The 25,227-nt window shown below is 37.3% G+C and overlaps 1 protein-coding gene across 3 annotated transcripts in view; it reads left to right on the plus strand.

Moving 5' to 3' along the window:
* The window catches only part of LOC117232441 (protein split ends-like), a 378,682-nt gene that overhangs the window by 3,678 nt on the left and 349,777 nt on the right, over positions 1-25,227 (plus strand). The gene's annotated exons all lie outside the window — the stretch shown is intronic.

The raw sequence follows: 25,227 nt of genomic DNA on the forward strand, positions 1-25,227 counted from the left end.
TGTAATGCAATGACGAAACGACTATCGTAATTCGTATGGAAGACAGATAGATTTCGATGTATAACGAGAAACGAAATTTTGTCCAATTAAATTTCATGAAACGTATCTTCATTTTTTACGATATAGTAATTTAGGTTATGCAACTTATATAATGCATATCGCATACTTCATGATATGCAGTTTTTAGAACGACTGCGTCTGTTTATTAACATTGTATTATTCTTAATTTGCATTCACGTTTGTATTAATTATTCATCGCTTTAGTCTTTGTAAATTATCTTAATGGCATCATTGATTTGCAAATATTCCGAGTTAAATTAAATAAAAAAAAATTGAGCGGAATGTGAATATACAGATTTTCGACGAAACAGAAAAAATTTTCGACGAAATAAATAATTCTTCAAATTACATATTATTAGTTAATTTATAGTTTAAGCTTGAAATGCTATACGTAGATGATTATAATTCAACTAAATAAAGCTAAAGCTAAATAAGCGTATACAATCGCGTTTCTATTTCAATAAAAGACAACATTTATTTTACCGAAACGGCATTTTTATTAAACGCGAAAACTCGAGATCTAAAATTGGTAGTTTCGCTATCGACATTCGCTTGCTTCGTATCACACGAGAAATAAAGAAATACGATTGTTAATCGCATAAAATCGTTGAGCGCACGTAAAAATTTCTGTTATCGCGTTATTCAGAAGTGATTTCATCGGGGTTTGTCTCAGTGGTTTGCGGGTTAGTGGTATCGATCCGCGGTTAAATGCTCTTGCTAGAACTTTAATTTCGCTAATGGAATTAAACTGCGTCCAGCGTCGGGCAAATAAGATTAGCGAAGTGACTGGTAAATTAGGATAGAAACCGGGAGACACTGCCACGTGAGAGATTCCCCTCTTTTGTGCGTAAGGTCGTAAGGCATGGTGTGGTCTCACAGAGAAACCAGATCGTTAGTCAAAAATGACTTACGGCAGTTCGTTCTGATAATAAAGCATCGAGCGTAACAAGCGCTCGCAAGATTCGTCACCTAAGCACAGAGACACTCGCCTCTTTTCTCGTCGTAGATCTTAAAAAGGTTTTGTCCCCTTTCCGTCCTTTGTAATCTTTCCCGACGTTCGAGTAAAAAACACGAATTTTCTGGGAGCCAAGGCTCTCCGTTGAACGCCCCCTTTCCCGTCGTCATCCAGTACGTTGAAAGCGAAGGCGTCTTCCTTCTAACCCCTCATTGTACTTTTATGGTTCTTTTCAAAGTCCGTTCGAGGGTCACTTTCATCTTTTCCACCGTGCCTTTTTTACGGTTGTCTCCGCCAAGATGTTACGCATCCTCCCACTGTCTTCCTTTGCTTCCTCCGGCTTTTTCTTTTTTCTAAGGGCACATTTGTCCCGTCTGCGCGCAACGTGTAAAAATTGCACGGATTAAATTCTCTGACGTGCGCCGCGTAGGTAAATAAATTTGTAGCTGTTTGGCGTAGAAGGAAGGTCGTTTCGTGACGAGTATATGTGCGGTTCTCAAGGATCTTTTTATCGGATAGTTGATACAACATCGTTTATCTCGTAAATAATTTTCACATCCCAGCGGTTTTCAACAATTTCTTGTCTGTATTATAAAATTCCCTATACGTGTATGTTTTGTATATAAGCTATTTCCTTTGGAGCGGTTATTTTCTCTTTTTCCAAATTAGCTAGCAATAATACAACATTTAATCGACGTATTCAATTTGGATTTTAAGGGAAAATATTTAAAATGCATCAAGGATACCTGATTTTGTTAAATTACAATACTTATCTATTCCCAAATCGCTTTTTAAAGTAAAATTTATTAGAGTAAAATGCTTTGCCACCAGTTTATTGTTTATTGTCTTCTCTATTAGAAGAAGCGTTAATCGAATTGTGGATAAAGAGGAAATTCCAAAAGAACACAAAACCAGAATTACAAAAACATCTTTCTAAAACCATTGTACGAGGTCTAAGCAGACGTAAAATCGTACTTTGCGAGTGACTTCAGATGGGCGCGTAGATGCAGCTTTCCCCAGGTTAGTTGACTTGGCGAGTGACGGGATCGGGATCTCGACAATCGTGCAACGTGATTCTACACGGATCACTTGGGATCAGCTGCGACGGGACACATCTACCTTTATGTCGAACGAGGGAAGTTGATTCCTTGAGATGCTGCAAAGCGCAAAGGGTATCGTCTCGTGGCGTAATCGTGTACCATAGCGAAGAAAAGGTCTGACCTGGTCTGTTGCAAACCTCGTTAAACGATCCTTCCCAGGCTGCCACGAGTCACGGTTTAAACGACGTCTAAAGAACCCTGACAAACAATACTTCGTTACCTGAATGACTTTAGCCCACTGGTCAATTTCCTTTTCTGACCGGAGAAGAATCTTTCGGACGCATGATCATTCCGATTTATATTTGTTTACATATATTTATCTGTTTCCTTATTCTTTCTGAAAACAAATTGAAACGCTTTCATTCTAGTTGTCTCCTATTTGCTAAAGCGCTTGTTCGAACAAACGAGAGGGACAAAGACTTATGTTCTTGCCTTGCTATCTGTTTTAAAGTATCAATTTCTTTACTCTCGCTGATTGTATCGTTTCCCATGTAATAATTCGTTGTTTACTTGATAAGAAGATTATGAGATTACAAGATTTGATAAGAAAATTGTTGCAAACTCGTACAACTTTTTACCTTCTTCTCTACGTTAGATTCAAATATCTGCGAAGCTTTATTTATAAGATGGACATCGTTTCGAAACAATGATTTCCTGACTGCGGTTCCTATAGGATCGTTCTTAAGTAGTGATTTATCGACGGCATATTGGCCGTCAGTAATAAAAAATCGTTGAACCGTTGGTCGAAATCAGTGATCGCTAAATTATGGACCTTGACGAGGCTCCTTATAATCGTGATCAGACGTGTTCATTGAGAAAAAGATTTCTAAGATCGGCGATGCTGTCAATGTAGCCGCATAAATTGCTCAAGACGAAAACGATGAATTCATCTTACGTTCGAAAATTCTGCTAGCGAAGACAAATAGTTTTTGTCTTGCCGGATAAATCGTCGATATATCTTGGCTGTAGGGCAAGGATTCCTTCAAAGATTCTTAAGCTTCAGCATCCTTCGTCCAAGGCGATGTATGGCAGGACAGATTCTCACATCGGCTCGTGTACAGGAAGCGGAGGAATGGTCGGAAGGAAGGAGAGAGGGGCATATATAGGAAGGGAAAAGGAATTTCGTTGAACTGCGGTGTTCGTGCGATCATTGATTTACGATGGTACGTCGTAAATACCACCGGTGATGTACGACCATGCTTCCCCTCCTCTCTTATCCTTTACCCCTGCATACTCTCCCCTGTTTTCCCTCGTAAGTTTCTTCTTCACTCTTCTTTCGCCTTCGCCACCGACGTTCCCTTTACGGACCTCTTCTTGATTTATAATATCTACTGGCCTGTTGTCTCTTTTCGTTCTCTCTTCTCGTACATACCTCCTAGGTGCTCGGACTCTCGGTCCTCCCTCGACCTTCTCCCTTTTCTCTTTTCTCGTGTGTACCGTCGTGTTGTCTGCTCGTATCAACCGTAGCTTCAGCTTTGACGTTCGTTCTTTCGTCTGCTTCTCCCCTCCTTTCTTTTTTACTTTTTTGACCTGACTCTTGTCTCCTATATACATATCTACTATTCGCGTTGAAATGGTAAACGTTCTGCGAGATTCTCGGACGCAAGTTTGCGATGTCTGAGACGTTTGGTCGTGGTTCTTTCTTTGATATTTCTCTCGGATACGAGCAAAGTAATTTCGTGGAAAGCCTATGATATTCGTAGCGCGACTATCGTATGAAACGCCAATAAAATTTTTTTCGTAGTGAGAAGTTTGATAATAGAACAAGTACAGTTGTACACGCGCAAGTGTATTTTTCAAATTATAAGTCGATCGATCTCTCCTTATTTGATACGTAATTTAAAAAACAAAGATTTTTTTTTTCAATCTTGTGATGAAAAATTGCTCCGATAAAAAGAGAAGAGTTTGTAATCCAAAACTTGTTACTTCTGTATGTGTGTGTGTATCTCTCTCTCTCTCTCTCTCAACGTATTAATATTTTTAGTATGTTATAGCACAAGAGGTGTCAGATTTTAGTTTATGTTCACATCTGTTCGCCAGTTTATGTATTTTTATATATAGTTTACATATTTCCGTGTTTTAAATTAAACTAAAGACGGAAGGACTAAACGTTTGCCACTTGAAATTCGAGGTAAACGAAGCGAGCGAAAGGAATTATCATCAAGGATGGGAAATTGATGGCAATGAAATATTCACCTGCTCGTTCTTGAAATTATTCGAACCCTTTTGCAATTATAATTCCATTCAAATGGGAAGTGTTGGTACGTTCAAGAATAGTACCTTGAAGTGTCACGACGTATTAATATTTGACCCGTTTAGATGGATGTTTTGGCATGTTTGTTTTTAATGTAAATCTATTTAAATTAGTGCTGTTGCGACGCAGTTTGCGAGATTCAGTACAGATACTTGGCATTGCAATTATTCCTGGCTGAGCACTTTGAATATTCATTAGAATACTTACTTTGCATAGTGTTAAGTGCCATCATGAAATTTGTAATTGCGCTAGGGTAAAGGATAATCCCGTGAGCGGTTTCCATTCTATGGTCTGGAATGTGTTTCAACGTTATACTTATACGACCCGGCTTTGCCTCTATTTTCGTTTATACTTTCTTATCGATTCTATTTCTAGCCGCGAGTATGAAATAACCACGCTCTAAATTTGATATCATTTAATTTCGTATTTTATTTATTTTCCATTTTGTATTTATTTTCATATTCTATATGATATCTTCTATTTTCTGTTTGCGCTTAGTATTCTTTAATCATTTACTAACTGTTCTACATATATATATATAATATTATTAACAATTTTATCTTTCTTCTATATATGTAATAATAAATATTCAATATCTTTTATATTAATAATATCGTATCTTGAGTATAAGAGAAAAATTAATCGAAAATATAGAAGTTTCGCTTATTTTTCTAATTAAAAATTTCCTTAAGTATTACATTTCATATAGCGAAATTAAAATATACAATACGTGTAATATTTATCTGTTAGTAGTTGCAATAGATTGTTGCATTTCTCATCGCATATTATTATTTGTTATTTATGTTTCTTAAACATTCGATGACGATATGGATCGAATTTCGAAACAAATATTAATTACTGGTTGAAAGCAACGAGTTGCTTAATAATCTCGGAGGATGGTTGTATAATGGTATTATAAACAAGTAATTAACCACGTGGACGTTTTCGGTATCTGATTGAGTACGTATAAATTGAAGCGCAAGCGATTCGATCGATTGTCATTGTTTGTTCTGCAACGTCAATTGTATGTTAATTATATCGGGTCTATTAAAGTTTTTCTTCTAAATTGATTACGTTTATGTCACCGTTACACACTTTTCAAAACAGTATTCCAATTATTAAGCACGTGGGTAACAAATTTTTATAAAAAAAGTAAATTTTTTAAACTTAAAAAGTAAGTTTTTTAAAAGTAAATGTGTTTTAGAATATTCAACATAATTTTTAACTAGTTTCATCGTAGCTTTGAACTAGTATTCCTATCCAGCTTGATTTTACAAAATATGATTTTCCATTAAAAAAATTGTGTTATTTTTTTGCAACTACTTTAATCACTATGTGTATGAGATGGCGCATAAAATTCTAATGTTCGATGGGAAATAAAAATATTCGTTCAGAAAAAAGAAACAATTATGGATTAGATAAATAAAGTGTTAATTATTTTGTGTACTTTTCCGACCAAAGGATTAATCACATATTTATACGCGATTCGTGTATGCAATTACTTTAATAGAATGATTCATGAAAACGGAAATAATATTAATACCATTTACAAATGAACCTTTTCTTCCGAGCTATTCACTTTCTATACACGCAAATGAGAAAGACAGAAACTTCTGTTTTTCCTTTGTGAAAAGAGTGCTGATTAAAAATACTTTTATAAAGCTATAGGCGTCTGTATGCGTGAAGCAAAATCAATTTTCTTCGCTTATGAACACATACATATATGCCTGGAAAAAAATTCCATTGCTGTGGCCTACGAACGCTTATATGCCTTCAGCGAAGTTTCTAATTATTTTCATCGAGCAAAAGCGCGCATTACAGCTGTATCTTCCTCGAAGTTGAAAGTTGAAACATCGAATATTTTTTTTTTTACAATTTACTAGACTTATACCACAATTAGTTCATGTATACTTGCTCGTAATCTTCATAAGAAGAAAGAAAACTTTATTCAAGTCATGAACGTATCTTGTCTCCCTAAAATATGTATACACAAAGATATAAGATAAAGTATTTTCCACGAAATACAAGAGAAGGATTTGTACCGAAGATGTTAAAATTCACAATTATATTAATCGTAAACATTTAAAGGAAAGTAGCATTTTCAATAAATATAGAATAGGTAGTACTTAAGATAATACTTACATATGACTATTCATGCTTTTCTGATGTACTTTCACGTATCATTTGGTACTCCGAAAATACCTGTCGCATTTACTCTCACGGCTCTCGGTATATCTTCTTCTCACTTGGTCTGGCAGCGCGTGGCGCGTTATTTTAAAATCGAAATGTTCCTAGAGCGTGTACCGCTTTCTAAAACGCATCGTAGAGCTGACGACTCGTCACGGCATTTAATCTTCTTTCCCCATTGGTGAACGTGTCTTTTAATAGAATCATATTCTACCGCATTCTTGCGTGTTGATGTACGGCGATTATTATCGAGCGAAGAATCGCTCGCTCATTTGTAACACAAACGGCCGCCGGTTGGCTGGCAGGAAAAGTGGCTCTGCCGTGAAATCAATGAAGATCGATCGAAGGGAAAAACAACAGGCCGCTCGCAAAGCGTTCGCAATATACGATGTCTATATATTATGTACATTACTAAAAAGTATTCCAATACGTACTCGTTTATTTTTGACACGACGTATTTTAATCGAGAGGATCTGCGCTTTTATTTTATCCTTCGTTGTTACGATATCTGTGAACAGTAGGTATGTCTATGCTAGTCCATACATTTACGAGCATAGCTATAGAAATGGAATCTGCATAAAGATTTGGTTCATCCTGTAAATATCGTAACGAGTATTTTATCTTGGATATTTTTGCATAACACATGCTTTCTGTACAAATTGAAACGTTTAAATTTCCTATAAATTGCATAAACATCCATAATGTAATAATAAAAAATTGGCTATTAAAAGATAATGTGTACCGATGGAAGTAATAATCTTAAGAATTAGGATAGGACGAATAAAAATCGCGTGTATCTCCCAAAAGAGAAGATCCATCATTTTGTGAATTTTGTAACGTTAAAGTATTAATATCAAACATTATACGTGTCTCTTTACACATTAATCGTTGATTCTTTTTATTCTCTATAAGACAGTTTTGCGGTTTTACGGTTTAAAAGATATTTTAATTTTAATTTTGCAGAGGTCGCCGTATGAAATAATTTTTGCATCGACCAAGAGTAACTAAAATACGAACGATTTCAAGATACACGGAACGCTATACAGCCATTTGTAATTCCACGTAACTTCGTCACTCTTCTGTGTCCCTATTAATCGTAAACGTTTGATGTAAAAATAAAAGTTTTATCTTCAGATCGCCCAGTTCGTAAACCATGAAGCAGATAAAGAATATTCTTCCAAACTGATAAAACCTCCAGGTACATAAATTCAAGCGGTGGTACCTAAAATCATCGAGCGCATTGACGATTTTCATTCTAATTAATGATACCAAACTAATTAAATGAAACTTAATCGAAACCAATAATACTGGCAATTTTTTAAACAGACAATTCCAATTTCTAATCTATCGATCTCGAAAAAGAGGTCGTAAATGTCTGCGGTCGTTAATTCCCTCGTATATTATACACTTTGGTAAAATGCAAATACTGTTACCACTAATCGATCAAACTGTCCGGATATTTTACGAACGGTAGCGTATGTGTGGCGATGGAAAATTAAGGTTAGCAGCACGAACGATTAGACCGTTGCTTTTGGGACGACGCAGAAGGAAATGGCGGAGGCGAGGGCGGTGGGTCAGCAGGGCCCCGGTCCGAGCAAAAGGGATAAAGAGAGGGATCACTCGGCCACGAGAGGAGACGAGAGGAGAGAACAGAATGAGCGATAGTTGCGCAACCACACCTCCACCGGCGTCGAGCGGCGATTACGCAAACGTGATAATTAATTGCCAGTGTTCTCTGTTTAATGACTCGTCAAGTCGTTTGCTAAACACGCCAAATCACCGGTACGTCACGAAAATCGCTATACAGGTGCATCGTTGCGTGTCGAAGCTGTTAATTCCACGGCATAGTTGCATAACCGTCGCGGCGATAAGATCCTCTTTTCTCTTTTTTTTTTCTTTCCTCTTTCTTTCATTTCGTTTTTCGCTTTTCTCGCGAACTCTGTATACCTCGTCAATGGCTCGATGTAGTTTAGATTTTAGCATCGTTTCTCGTTAACCTCGGGATGCGCTCGTGATACATCGTACGTTGGGACGATGCTCGTGAGTCATCGAGTTTGATTGATATCACGCGAGACTGTACACTATACGTTATACGTACTCGTTCCTCGTTGATACGAAATTTATAACCTGCATTTAAACAAGGTTTCGGAAGGTGATTTAAATTTGAGAAAATTTCGTATTTAATCATGTTACGTATTTTGTATTATTTGCCGCGTAATTGTGTTTCCTTAATTTTTGGTATATTTTCGACTTAATTCTGTTTCTAACACGATGTTTCTTCTTTTTTCTTTTTTTATCTATTACGAATCAATTTAATTACGAAGTATCGCGGTTGATTTATGTGTGTGAACAAGAAAAGTCGAATGAAAAGAGGAAAAGACTGACAGTTATCAAAAAAAAAAAAAAAACTTATGGTAGCAAAGATTTTGAAGCTTGTGGGCAAACAGGAGTATATTCTATAGGATATACATATGTGCTATCCAAGTGTATCATCGAAGATCGGACGAACTCAACAGAAGGTTTAGGTAAGAACGAGTTTCGCATAACGTCGGTAGCGTAACGGTAACCCTTACTGCTTACGAAACCGGTGGTCGGGTGTTCGAATCCTGTAGGAGCTGAATCTGATTTTTCGCTCGAGCCCTATGGTATTTCGCGACATCAATTCATAATTGGTTCTACATGTTTCTCGTTTGGAGATATATGAGCTCGAAAAAATATCAAATATTTCGTGTTGCCCGATGATGAATGAAAAAATAATCGTGGCCAGGGTCAATCTAGCAGAAGAGGCACACGTGGCTGGGGTACTTAGTTACCGCGATGTTCTGCCTCGGGAAGGTCTGAGATAAAGTTGCCTCTCTTCCAACAGGGAGGGACGCTCTAGAAGGGCGATCCTTTAAATGGGATACGAGAAAACCAGAAACAGCGGTAAACCAGCCTTCTGTCGCCGTGGACGCCAAGTGTTTCTCTTCTCCTTCTCTTTCTTCTCTATGGTTCCTATTGTATGGTTCCATTCTGCCCTGTCACGTTCTTCATAGTTTCTCATAGTGTTTGCCTCATTTTCACGTTTCTCTCCGACTGCTCCTCTTAACTTCCTCTCCTCAATCCCTGCAACTATGTTCCTTGAGAATACGAGAGAGATGGGAAAAACTGTGGCAGAGGTCGGCTGGCCATACCGATGGAAATTCCCGTGACTCGCAATTTCAGTACAATCTGCAAGCCATCCCTCCGCGTCTTTGTATCTACACTCGTATTTCGTGGACTCTTCTAAGGTGGGGTGGAACTCAATTCAGACTAATCTGACTCTGGCCCGTTTATTAAAACCTGAGGGCTGTCTTTTTTACGACCGTTGCCGACCTCCTTTTCCTTTTTACCGACTGGAGCTCTCGTTTGTCATTTAAACACAAGTAGTCTTCTCGCTCGTTTCTAATTTATCATCTGATGTTTAACAATGGATCTCTATCCGTTATAATCGTACGATCGAACCTTGATTACCTTTAATCTTAATCTAATTAACTCTTCGAGTAGGTTAATTTTAATTAAATATTAAAAAAGAATGTATTCCCAATTTATTGTATTCTGCGTTTAACAAAAGGATTGCCGTATAAATGTTACCAAGTCAATCAAGAGAGAGTCCGTTTGTTGAGCCAAATGTGAAATTATTGTCTAAAATATAATGTAGATTTAGATTAGAAGTTGTAAGAATTAACAAAAAGGTATTTAAGATATATAAATGGTAACAAAACAAAGATATTGTTTGACCATATTTGACTGTTCCTTACGATCTGTGCTAGGTGCCCTAAGAAATTTATTTAATCGAATACGAGCATCGTTAAATCAAATATTTATATCAGTTGGTTAAATCTTAAATCAAATTCTTGTGGAATAACGTTCATCGCCTGACGGTCTTATTTCCGTCAAGGCCCTGAATTGCTTTCGACGCATTTTGTATTGAGTAATGGGCTAATTATAGTTTTCACTTGTTCAGAAACTGTGGTTGGCATCGATCGTCGAAATAACGTTCCACGGGGCGTATCGAGTTTACCGAGTGTTTTTAAGTTGCTCGTCTCGTTGATCAGAATTTTCATCGCAGCCGATCGATCGACGTTACCATCGCTTTCTTTTCTTCCTCGTACTCGTACGATAAAATCGTTCGCTGTGAAGATAAACGATGATCGGGATGTTCCTGTTTCGCTGTTCGTGTCAATTTGTTATCGTCATTGGCGCGCGTTTGCGATCGCGTACACGCGTTTCTTGTATATTCTTCGCCTGCTTTTTTCTCTCCCTTTCTTGTTTTTTTTTTGTGTTGCTCCCCTCCTTAGTTCCCTGGCGTCGAAGATCTACGCGCAAGAATACACGCGGTGTGTAATTTATAGCTGTGCTGATTGTACGCACTACGGCGCCGCGTGGCGTGTTTCTGAGTCGATAACATCGAGAATACGCACCTGGTTCTACGGCTGATGCGTGTATCGCGTACTCGTCGTTTCACTCTGATTAAACAAAGATACTTTTAAACATTGTTGTGATAAGTCTTCGTTAAACACTTGAAAAATCTTCGTTTGCTTGCGATTACTCGCGCGGGTAATTTTCATGCGTAGCGCTGTTCGATCGCACTTTTTCCACATAAATCTTGATGATTCATTTTCTACGTCTTACGAGTACTTGTAGAACTACCTTTCTTCCTTGCGCAAATAAAAATGTAATCTTATTCATTAACATTTCTTTTTTTTTACCATTTATGCGTTGAGAATTTTTTAAAGCAAGTTGATTAGCAACCGCAGCATTTTTTGAAACTAAAACTTATGCTTCGAAAGGATAAAGAGATGCTGAATTTTTATTTATACATGTACAATAATCTTTCTGATCGTTTTATCGTATACATTCGAGAACAATATGATATAATAATTTGCGCGTTGTAAATGTCGCCAAAACGACATTGGTGGAATGTAAAGGGTTAAATTTACGATATTAAGGTAATTTCGAAACAGATGGACTTCTCTTAATCGACCGTTGCGGGTTGTACTTCCGCTGTATAAATGGCTAGCCGGTTAATCTGAAAATATACGCTCAATATCATTTGTAACGTGTAAATAAAATAATATACGCACATGTGCACGTATATTTATGAATTTAGGTGGGAAATAAATAATTTGGACAGCTTGCTAATTGCTAATCCTAATAAGTCATATTAAATTATAATGTTAAGAAAACAGAACTTCTGAATTAGCCTCTTTATACGTATATCCCATTTCCCTTTTGTGTCATTTCAATATAAAATCTGTGCGGTGTATTCACTTGTGTTTCACTGAATTTTTTCCTTCATGGATCTGTTAACAAAAGATATAATCGATTAAAGTGGAGCTTATTGTATAATAAGAAGAAGTCTAGTGTATTTTAGATGCTTGAATTATTATGTTTGCCAGTGCTGTACTAACAATAAGTTATCTTCTTAGAACGTGCGGTAATTACAACACACTATCGTTATAAATAGCTTCGAAAACAAATTTGCTTCGGTTTATCTGACCTTTCAACAAAAATTATATTATTGCATTAAGCTGGTTTATTAGATTTTCTTGGAAATCACCCGTTGTACGTAAAGTAGAAACTTATTTTCAGGCAATAGAATAAGATCTTAAAGTATCTTAAACGATAGGATAATACTAGTTGTTACAGCTATGAGAAATAATATTATGCTTACTAGAAATTAAAGAATTAATCTTGGTGAAAATGTTATAGAAATATAATATAAAATTCACAGACATTAATTACAATCGCTATAATAATGCAGCTGTGACGCATTGCCCATTTTGCTCGGTTCATTAGTTCATTTCTATCTGAATTATCCCGTAATTAGGAACAGTTCATACGTTATGCAAATATTATGAAACTTAATTTAACGTGAAATTTCATGCTGATCAAATTTCCGGGGAACTTGACTGACTTAAATATTTCGTTTCGTCGATATTCGTTTGCCGATCTAAATGCTTTTTTGATTTCATTTCGTCGAAAGCTGACGTACCGTGATTTGATCTTGAATCGTTATCATCGATCCAGAGCAATTACGGCTGTCATGTGAACATTATTATTGCACGCTGCGAACTAAATTAAACGCGTAGGAGCACAGGTAATTTGTACTGATAACGAACCTCTCCCACACAAATGTCGTCCGCATGGAACCGACCGATATTCGAATAGTCCGCGCGATCGTGATCGTGATCGTGATCGTGACCGCTTTTTAATCGTATCAAGCTTAGCATGATCGTAAGAAATTTTCGTTCTCCTTATATAATTAACGTGCCTGCAATATTCCAGTGTAATAAACGAGTGCTGGAATTTGAAACGTACTCAGATAAATTAACGACAAATTGATAAAAGATAACGAGACTTGTACGATACAGTAGCTATACATGATGCATATTTCACACTCCGATACGGCGCTCGTTCGTTCGTTTTTTGATGACAGCGTGATCGTAATGTGATCTTTAAATAGATTCATTGAGCTTTCACGCGATGTAAAGGGGCAGGGCACTTGACATTGCAAATATCGATTGGATGGTTCATGCGGGTTCTTTTAGACGCGCTATAGGAATTATTTCGGCCGCGTACTACTACACGGAAGTTAATATTCCCCGATCACGAATAAGTCGTATTACCGATTATCATCGTTTCTAACTACGTTTGCTATGTCGGATATACGTTGACGAGATTAATTTTGAACGGCAAACAACGCGAGATCTTCGATACTCAAACTATTTATAGAGGTATCAGCCGTCCTCGTAAAACTTGTATGAGCTCCGCTTAACCAAAGTCTAGATAATGTCGCTTTTAATTTTAAAACGCTTTTAGTGCAACGATAAAATGCTTGCACGCCGCCCTGGCGATTTATAGCGGTGAATTTTTTATGCTTATTTTGCAATACCGCGCGGTACAATTTTAATTTTACGTTCGTCTAACATTGTCCTCGTAAACGGTACACGGCGATACACGTCACCGCATTAATGAGACACAATCAATCTCGATGCAACCTCGTCGGTGGAATTTTCGCGTTGTAGAACGCTTCGAACGAAGGCAACGCTTTGAAAATGATATTGCAGTCGTTTTCGATGATAGAGCTACTAATTTTCAGCCACGATGTAGGAAGTTGCCGGTTAACGAGGATAATAACTCATTGTGATCGAGTAATTCATTGTATTTCATGAATCGAGTTACGCCAAGCTAAAACTAGGTCTTATAAAACGTGTATTAGATATACAGTGGTTACATATTGTGCAAACGCTCAGACCAACTATCAAATAGAAATGTTCTGTTTTGATTTTATGTTATTTTACGCGTAATTTAACTTTGCGTTATTCGAACTCCTTAAAACGTATTCGATTCAAGAATTGTTGGTGCTTTGCGCCAAAAATATCGATAAATTGAAAATAATTGATACTTTGTGCGACATTTCATTTTCTCGATAATTAAGACATTATTTCGAGTAACAGTACTTTTTCAATAAATTCATTCTTATTATCTACTATTCTGTTGTTAATATTTCAAACGATTTACTCGCATATTTGACTTTCATTTTTCTCACAATTCGTTTTGTACGCGTTGAAGTGAAAATTAAGAAAGTTATACTGTGTAATTTAAAACTTCATTAACTTCTCGAGTATTTGTAAACGAAGACAGAGTGAGAGAGAGAGAGAGAGAGAGCGACCATAAATTACTATCACCGAGAAGCAAATATGTAGAAATTCGTTTCTACGTAGCATCCTGTATTTCCTAAAAATATGATTAGTTGCCATTATGAGATCACTATCGCGAATGACCTTTTGTACACAATGCCGCATTTCACTGTACAACGACAATGTACACGTGTCGAGATTTAATTTTCTCCTTGTATTGGGCGGAGTTTAGAAATCATTCGTTGACGTGTCCGTTTTCTATTAATAGGTTTCGGCTAATTTATGGGATTTACGGATATAAAAGCTGGTCAACCAGCGAAATCGGCTTATCAGGAGATAAAGCGACGATGTATTCTGCTCGCTTTCTACTTGCACGGTTAACATGGGCCACGATACCGATGACAATCTTTTTAATTTGTTTTCTTGGAAAAGGAGCACCTTACGTCATCGTAGCGTGGAAAGTGGCGTTAGCTGGGACACGGAATAAACCGTTCAATTACCAGCGTTATGGACATAAAATATTGACGTGAATTTGCCTTTGAATATGAAGATTACATCCTTTCATTTTAGTAATTGGCTGGTTGTAGATTTTAGTACGGTTATCTTGTTAGATATTTCTTTTCTTCTTTCTGTTTAGTAAGGTTGTAATTTCACTTTGATATTAAATTAATTTCATTCCATTCAATTATCGAACGCGTTACAAGGGAATAGTTTGAATCTTCATATTGAAAAAACCGGGAAAGGAAAAGAAAAATATGAAATAGTATTTTAATGTTAGTTATTACTAGATTGCCGACATTTATGCATTTATGGGAGATTTAAATGTGGAAAAATGCACGTAATATGCAAACATATGTAAAATATGAGAAACACAATAGGCGTAATAAATTTCTGCTTAGGTTCTATTTCTTCACTTGTGTTGATAAAACTATGAATTTCCGCAAATATCTGCAGTCTAATCGTTTCGTTCGTATTACATAGCAAAATTACATACGCAGAATTGGAAAGCCAAGAAATTTTTCCTGAAAAATTCTCGGTTTCTGAACTGTTACAACTTCGTTGAGAGAAGTCGTATAACGATGGACTTGGGGTTACTTTAGAGGCCAGAGTCTTCACATTCACCTTGCCAAATTGCTCTGCCTGACGTTTTTATATTTACTAGCAAACAGAGGAAGAAAGCGAAGATGATTTCCTTTCTTGAAAATTTTGCGCAATTAGTGGCCTCTATAGAATCAAAGAAACACTTATTCGGCACGGAACCCCCATAAAAATAAAAACCGAAACCTCTGCTTTATTGCGGCTCTTTAAAGCTTAATTTATGTCTTCTGTTATTTTAGCGCGTTTTAAATAGAGAATTAGAGGAACATTAGGATTAGTAGCAATCCGTGCAGTGATTTTTAATTCATGTTGAAAACTAACGTTTCAAAATAGTTTTTTTTGCATTTTAAACGTTCGGTTAAGTGTCTATTCAATTATGCACGAAGGTGTTAAACTTCATAGAATGTTGAAGATTGAAAGAATAGTATCTACATATATATTCTTAAGAAGCTTAAGAAGCTTAAGAAGCTATGCTTGAATAGAGGTTGTATCGTGTCTGTAAAGTAAACTTGTATTGTTAGTCGTTCTTGTAGTAGGACATTTTACGGTTCTTTTGAAGTGCTAACAGAGTTACTGATTGTCCTTCAAACAATAATATATCATGTTTCCGTTTACGAGAGAACAGGCAATAAGCACGAGAAGTGTTTAGGTAATGGATTCAAAGGATTAACCTTTGCCTGTTACTGGTTTCACATTTACTACCTGTAAAAGTGTTTGCACTGACCTAACTCAAACACGGCTTGGGTTTCCTTTGCACGTTCTGTTCCTTTATTTTGGTTTTTTTAACGAGTCAAATTAAAGTGGCTGTTTTGGTAATTTTTACATATTTCTTCATAGATCTTTTTAATATCTTATCGTACAACGTATAACGATTATTTAAAAAAAAAAATTGGATATAAGTCGTGGCATTGTATCAAATATTCGATTTGAAAAATGTTTAAAAAATGTACTTTATAAAAACCAGGATATATGTATGAAAATTTACCAGTCTTTTCTGCTTGTTTTTTTTTTGCGTACATTTTTTGTTTCATCAGAATAGAATTACATAACTATATTGTCTGCTTCAGGTGGTGCAAAATTATTTTACAGAATTTGTGCCTTTTTAAATAAAAAAATAAAATTCCTCTGATATAAATGTTATTATACGTACGTATATTAATATTATTTAATATCCGTTCACTGCGATAGAGAGAGGGAAGGAGAGAGAGAGAGAGAGAGAGAGAGAATTTCTTCATAATAAATAAATATTTCTATATTAACAGTATTTTATATTTTTATTTTATTAATTTAAAAATTTCGTAATAAATTGTCAGAGTGCGAATAAATCGCTTTATTTAATTTGGTAAAAAATTTCATAAAATCGTTGATACAATATAATAAATTTATTTAACGTATTATTTAATCTTTTTTTATTATTGTTCCTTCTATTTACGATCCGAAGCATTCTCCTTTTTAATTCAGTTCCGTATCACAATTCTTAATGCTAATTATCATAAATATCATTGGGCTTCTACCTATAGCCAGAAGGCTAATGCAGTTTGTCTTGTATTTAAAGGAGAAAATAGCGAATTTCCATGCTATCCGCAATAGAAGTAAATAATGAAACGAAAACATTCGATATCGGAGATGTGACAGAAACTCGAATTTATTCGTTTGAACTGTACTTTTTACCAATACGATCTGAATTTATCTTCTGTTGACGCATAAATTTACTCGTTTGCGTACCGTCGGCACATAATCTTCCATGTATGAATTATTCCTATAACTCACAATCGAATCGATTAACGTGAATATTGAAGGATGCGACTAGCATCTTGATTACCTTTTACCTCGTGCCTTGACAAATCAGGTTTGGTTTCAATTGGCGCAGAATACCACTATTTGTTCCACTATTACTGTTGCTATCGGATTTCTAATGAAACGAAACTGAAGAAATGGAAGCTGCGTATATAGAAATTCGTCTTGCCTTCTCAACGTTATAACAAGTGTTTTACTTTGGGTGTTTTGCGTATTTTTACATATTCTACGTATCCTGTGCGTTTTTCCACATTTAGATCTCCTATAAATGCATAAACATCCGCAATTTTATGTACCGTAAAAACTGGAAAAATTACATTTTTATCATCGACATCGATCTCTTTATAATAACGGAATTGGACGGCTATTTAATTTTATAATATAAAACAAATTTTTTCAATTAAAAATCTTACTAAAAACGAGACATTTTTTACGATAAAGTCTTCAATAAAACACGAGTCGCAATTTGAATAATAGTAACGATCGTGTAATAATGACAAAATAGGAAAACCATACTTTCTATCGAATTGCTGATACAGCCAAAGATAAAGCAGTTGACCTTGAAAATAATAGCGTATTTCATTAGTCGTCGAGGGAGACTCAGTACCTATCTCATTTGTAGTTAACAGGAAATTTTACTGATAATCGCCTATCAGTAGAATTATTTTAGTAGTTTAGTTTCCTTATCGATGTTTCAATAGAAAAAAAAAAGTTTGTGTTTAATCTATAAAGAGTCGTTCGAAATTACGTTAGTGCATAAAATTTAATCTTACGTATTTACGCTTAATTCTTTTCTCTTTTTTACACTTTAACTACAATGAAAAAATATAGAAAAGACTGCTGAAATATTTTCTTTTTTTTTTATTTTTAGTATTTTCAGCGCGAATAAATGGAACACGCGAAACGGCAAATTCTCTCCATTCTTTTCACGCAATTTTACGGCTGACTTTGGTCATGATTTTACGTATACATAGATACTATTTACTGAAAGTATACGGGGTCGCGTTATTTAATAATTGAAAATAACTGTGTGAAACTTGCGGTACCTTTCTGAATTCTTTTGGCTCCCTCGTGAAAACTTCAACTTCTCACCCTCGCTCTTATACCCCGCTCTTTTTTTCTTATGGGGCTGCTTAAACTTTCGACGTTCGTGATATTTTCGAACGATGCAAACTTTCTCGTCGAATGGTTTCAAGATGACGCTACTTGAAAATACAAATTACGAGGAAGCGTTTAAAAGCGTCCTTCTATTTTCAAACTATTCGTTTTTAATTTCAATAAAATTAAAAAGAGTATCCTCGTTTCGGCCGAAGAAACTTCTGAATTGCCAAACGGTGGTTGTATAATATAATAAACACGTGAACGAGTATAGTCTGGAATTTTGTCCAGATTTTATTTTTTAACATGAACGTAATATTTTTGCCTACGCACAAAGATGTTTTAATTATAGCGGGAAACTCTTCGGAATTTGTATAATTTTCGATCATAGAATAAATAATGGTTTGAAAATTTCATGCTATTTCGATCGTCCTATTTAGGAAAATGATTCGTTTACACGTCCGCCAAGTACGCAACTGAAATCTGCAACTGGATGATTAAATTTATACCGAGTACAGAGGGAAAGTGCTAGTTGTAATACATTATGCTTGCAGACTTGATTTATGTTACATATGCAGTTGCAGTATGATCACGATCCGTTCACAGTAGGTTCAAATTCTATTTAACGCGCTGATGGGAGACGTGATGGGAGTGTAAACGCAGCGTTTACATTTAAATCGTACGGTTCCAGTCGTAAAGCCATACACGAGGAGAAAAAGTTCCTGCGATAACCATCGTGTTAAGTAAACAGTGGTATCAGGAACGTGGATCTACGTCAAGAAATACCATTCGATCCGGTATCTATTAATTATAATCGATTCGGTTCCTTCCATATCCACTAAAGCTTTTCAAAGAAGATTTAACTGTTGCACGAATATATTTGCTGCGGCAATTCAACTTTCACGCTATGTATATCGTGAGAGAATGTTGACCTTCTATAGAGGAGGGTTTTGCGAGTAGGATAAACGAGACGAAGGATAATTAATATAGTTGGTACGTTGCATCGCGATTAAATTTAGTAACGCGGAATCGTCGATCCCCGAAAGCATGGTGCGTCGACGTGCAGCAACGTTTAAGCGTTTATCGGACGGTTAGAGCAGAGAGACGCGACGACATTCGAGCACCGTCATGATACGCAGCGATGTGGCGCAGCTTTGCGGTAATTACTCGGCAAAAGGGCACGCGGACAATAATATTGCGAGAAAGAGAAGGGAGCGCGGAAGGGAAACACGAAAAGCGTGGAGAGGAAACGACAATCGTCTGGCAAGTAATTGGCGCAACGAACCGACTTAGACATTCGTCTCTTAATGTGCTCTTTCTGCAGTATTTCGATGCGAGAACTGGCTGTCGGGATACGAGGACGAAACGGATGCTTTGGTAAGAGAAAAGAAGAGGGACAGAGAGGTGTAGAGAAATTGAAGCAAATACCGGTGACGAAGGGGGTGGCAGCGAACAGAAAGGTGTAGGAAAGCAAAGGAGAGAAACGGAGAGAAAGCGAAAGAGCAAGAGGAGATAGGGTGAACAAAAAGTACGTCGTAAAGCCGGATTAATCCGTGCCGGCCTCGGCGTCGTCGACGACGACGCCGCCAGTGCTCATTGATTGCATGAAATCGGGGTTTCCTGCTTTTCCATTGTCACGTACAGGCACGCTCGCGTGTTGTTTTCTGCCTACGGATAAATTGGCAAGTGTGCGCCCCCGTAATCAATAGGCAGATCGGCTTTGTTGGGTGGGCGAGGGTGGGTGCAAGGTCGGCTGGTTTGTATCTCACGTGCACACGTGTACGCTGTACACCTACGCGTAACACGTACACCTGTACACGCGTCAATACGATACAACGAGCGTTGCCGTACTAAACGCGCGTTCAGAGGTCGACAACGAATCGGTCGTGGCGCAATTTCACCGTTTCACGGCCTAAAATTCTCTGTTAAAATACGTGCAACGGTGGTTTCACGGCCGTTACGGTAGAGCGTGTGAGACTTTTCGCGAGTGCAACTTTTCTTCTTCGTTGCTTCTAGCGCGACGCGACGGTGTGACTGTACGCGTCGAAGCGTTAATCGTAATGCTGTTTCGTTGGTATGTGACCCTCGTGTTATTCTCGGCGTTTTATAGTCGACAATGGCAAGGTTCAATTTTTTACTGGGTAATAAACGACGGATTGAACGATGGCGATGTATGCGCGAGGTTTAAAGGCTGTAGTTGCAGTCAAACGTCGAAGTGCCACTATAACCGAAATTTCATTCGTTTCCGAGGAGACGGATTATACAGTCGTCTGTAGTTTCTCGTTTGGCAAATGTAATAGAACAAAGACTCTTGGCAAAGACTTATCAAACTACCATATATAAATGAAGCTGAATTTCGTTTACGGAAGGGCCGTACCTTGGCAGAGAAACGTTTTCTGTATGTAAGATACGTTTAATTATGCGCAGGTATGCGCATACAAGGTAAATCATTTCTCTTTACGCGACCAGACGTTGCAAGATTCACACGTATCTATAATTTCTTACGCTTCTTATTTTATTTGAAGCACGACCTCTTTGTATACGCGGAATATTAAAATTTTCTTCAACTAATAATTTTTGCAATACGCGAATCTGCGTCTACGGCGCTTTAAACGATTGCTGCACAAAGACGCAAGCGTCGATGCTCGAAGCGTTAAGCGGCTCGAACAAAGCCGGAACGTTTATTCGTCGAGTATTAAAGTTTAAATTAAGCTTGCCTGTTGGTTGGCGAATAAAATTCGCTTGCTATGAAATCTCGATCCGACAATTAAATCGAGCGAACCCTTTTCCCCTACGGGGCCGAGACTCGGATCGTGCACCGTGATCTTGAGTCACGGTGATTGCATGGAACGCAATGGTGGCACGCGATGCGATTGCGCGCGGCTCTTTGCATTCGAGTTTCGTGTACACGTGAATTCACCGGGTTGGCGCACGCATGCACGTTTTTACGCATGTACAGAGGGTCACGCATACGGCCGCCACATGATGCGTAGTAGGCGTGAGCATCGACACACGTACGCGGTCCCAGGTTCGGTCACGATGCACTAGCATGTGTTCGCACATGTTCACGTGCATACGCATGCGGTGAATGCGCTATACGCTGCATGGAACACGTATTTATGTCACGTGTAGCCGTCACGTTTCGGCTAGGCACGGTTATTGCTGAAAGCCGGCCGGAAAACTAGCTAGCAACGATGGATCGAGAAAACTTTACAAAGAGAGTGAGAGGCAGGCGGTGTACTGGGTCGATGAAATGGAGACAGGAGCGTGAATGTGTGCATTTCGGCGCCACGGACATTGATCATCCGCTCTTTTTCGTCTGGTTCTGCTGCAACATTGCGCACATGTTCGTTCCAGATTTTTGGGGATCGTGTGTAATCAACGGACCGATGCATCTGAACAGGGCTTCTCTCTCTTTCTTCCACTCTTTTTTTTTTCCGGTGCTCTTTTTTCATTTTTTCGGGAGAGATCGTGGTCGTGTTTACTCGTGTGGAGAATCCGTGATATCGAGGAAAGGCTTTGAATTTTTATCTGCGAAATTGTATTCCATTTGTCGTTGTGCTTTGTCGGTGCTTTCAGAAATACTTGATACATACACGCTTGAAAAAGTTTTACTTTGAATAACGATGCACTTATTACGTTCGTTTCGAAACAGCGCGCATACGTTTCTGTGGGTTTTTCCTTTTGAAAAGCGGATAGAATTTCCAGTAATTGTTATATCGAAATTCGTATTTTAGAGATGACAAATACCTTCGCTAAAGATCGTCGTATTTCTTTCTTCGCTGTTAAATCTCGTATGTTTCTTTCGTATTTTAAATTAAAGTAGATCTAATCGATAAGTTCAGATAACTTTACATTGACAATCTGAAAGCGTTATCTTAAGTGCGCTTCTATTCCTGTTGAAATTACTAATAACCTTTACCTTGCATCTTTTAAAGATATAAATGATAAGTTTAATTTGCTTCCAGGATAGAATTTGTTTATGTACGTTGGCACTTGAATAATTGATTTTTAGAAAATTGTTCTATAAGTTCAGATAACAGAGTGCGGGCTTGATAGATAAGTCTCGTTATAAAGATGGGAAATATTATAAAATTTATCAGGACGATACGCACTCGTACATTTTTTTCATATACGTTATGTACAAACCGTTCTTTTATAGATAGTAGAAATAAATAAGAAATCAATTTTGTTTTCATTGCACTTCATGGATACAGATTTCCTGTCGTGTAATGTTTCTATCTCTATTTTTACCTCGGTTCATTTTTGTCCCCGTTAGAATGCCAGAAGACAGATACAATGGAGAGATAAATAAAATTATACGGTGTTATAAAAACATGAGAAGATAAACGACGAAGTTTTACAAGACTTGGCGATATCGCTCGTTGTTCCATACATATGTATATTGTGACAAATAGATTTAAAAAGTTACAAAAAGTTTATTCATCCTTAAGAACGTAAATTTTCGGACTGCTCGTTCTGTAAATCATAATCTTTTTTTTTTATGTTATTATAAATATCAATAAAAGAAGCTAATTTTCAGAAATACATTTCGCGTCTCTGATTCTATAGAAAGAACAGACGAAAACAAATTATCGTAAATTTTACTGCTATGCGCTGTTGAAGAAACGTATCGTACGATAATACATCATTATGTTTATCTTATTCCATTGTACGACGATCGTATTTTTGCTGTTTCAATAAACTCTTTCTCATTCTTTTTATCCGACATTAAGTCGAGAATAACTTCGCGAACCGATGAAATACGAATATATGAACACAAAGAAAATATCGTTGCGAACATATAGCTTCTAACAACAAATTTCCCGTTCGCGACAAGATACGCTCCCGATCGAGTTATATTTCGACGGCGTGGCGGTGCTGCGTGGCGCAGAGTGGTGTTTTCATCAGCGGCGCATGGTAATGCAAGCATTCCTAAAAGTAAATGTCGCCGGTGCTGTATGGTCGCATAAAGATCATATAAACGCGTGCCTGTGGAATGGAAAATATTTTCGCGACTCGTGCCAAGTCTTCAATAACCCCGGGACGCGTAAATTTCCCACGTTTATAGTTGTCTGGTGTTTCGCGAAATTTATCTGTCCGCGAGAGTACGGCCGATCGTTTTCGCGATTCTCATTTTTGTTGATTCTTCGCCGTACGATTTCCGCCAATTCTTGTCCGCATGACGCGATACCGAGTGCTTGATGCGATCGAATACATATTTTAAAACGTTCGTCGCACTTTAAATCACGAAATACATAAATTTTCGCTGGGGAAATGTATACCGATCTTCCTGGAGACATTTAGATAAACGAATATACGACACGAGAATTTATAACGTTTTGGAACAGGAATTAATATGCGTCGAGTCACGCAACAGTCCGTTAAAAGACGATATAGGTCAAATTTAACGAGTATATCAGAAAAGAAGAATTACATATTTTAACCTGTTATTTGGTTAATCATCTAATCAGAAATTCCTGTAATTGCGGAATTAAAAATTAGCAAATACAAGTCATTTTCAAATAGACCGAATTTCATTCTTCCAAATATTGATACATACTATTATAATTTACATTTGACATTCTTGTAAAAATGAAGGAAAAAATGTAGGGGATACGTATTATATATGTTGCGAATTATCGACTAAAGAGCAACTGGTCAGGTCAAACCTATCGGTCGATATCGCGTACCTCGAATGAATTAACGTTCAAGGTGCAGGAGGTTCAATATATCGAGTGTTAGAGTAATCCAGCATTGTGTTGAACTTGTTGTATAAACGTAACGTGTGATGTGTTGCACGGCGGTGGTAAGATCTTGTTGAGAGCAAAGTATTTCACTCGTACGGTAGGATGCCTGACAATGAACTGTTCTTCTACGTTGCTGACTTTCCCTACCAGCCGTTGAGTTTCGTCTGTCCATCGTGCCCTTCCGGTTGGTCCTTTCCCGGAGTTTTTTACCTGACCTGAGTTAGGTTTACAGCTCGGAGAAGACATATAATTCGGAATTTCCTAAAGAAAGGAATGCGCCTGTCCGTACAATGGACGTACGGCCACTCAAAATTCCGAACAATATATGTGCAACAGATTGGGAAATAGAATGACGAGTTAACTGGTTTTTCTCAGTTAGTAGAATCACACAGTACTAGGACGATTATGTTTATACGTATTAACCTATATAGCCGCACAAATGTTTCGAAATTTGTCGAGCTTTCGTATTTTGTCATGCTACTTGTCGTGGATAAAATTATTGAACGAGTGGTTCGTAAAATAATTGAATTTAATACCATCGGTAAGTTGCAAAGGAGTCTGGTAATACGATCTACGATTTTATCGCGGAAACAATTTTTTTCTCCTTGCTTAAAAACTATTCGGCGAAAAATTCTCAAATACCTGTCTGATACACTTTTACACGGGCTTAGAGTGTGATCTCCTAGATGGCTCCTATATAAAAACTTGCTGTCGTTGACGTTAAAATGCACGTTGACTTCCCATGTTTTTAAATTCACTGCATTTTTCCAGCCACGTTTTTTGCAACGCTCTCCACCACAGACGCACACGTATCTCGAAATAAATGTAACGTTTCGACACGCGTTCCGTCAAAGTGCATTCACGTGCGGCGGTAGAATCCATCATACCCCGCCATTGAATTTGAATCCGTGCTTTTGCACTAACACATTCTTGTCGGCTGATGAAACAAACCGTTCCGGTTTTTTTTAATTAAAAATAATACGGGCTCCCTCCCCCGAGGGGAAGGATTTTTTTTTTTTATGCGCAGTTATTTCGTTGCGTCTATTTAGCAGCAAAGCCGTGCTTTGTTCGAATCTGGAGCGTACCAGTTTTCTAAATTTTCTAAATCGAGATTCGTACGTACGAGCAGAGTCGTACGTGAGCGGAATTTATTGTAAATTATTGTCTTTCGTTTCTGTGGGATGCTTTTCGTACGCGAGAGGGAGAGGGGAAAAATACATCCGAACGAAGCGAATAAAAAGCACGAAATACTGCCTTTCAATAC

The sequence above is a fragment of the Bombus vosnesenskii genome, unplaced genomic scaffold (genome assembly GCF_011952255.1).
Source record: "Bombus vosnesenskii isolate JDL3184/JDL3185 unplaced genomic scaffold, Bvos_JDL3184-5_v1.1 scf7180000013263, whole genome shotgun sequence".
NCBI classification, from domain to species: domain Eukaryota; kingdom Metazoa; phylum Arthropoda; class Insecta; order Hymenoptera; family Apidae; genus Bombus; species Bombus vosnesenskii.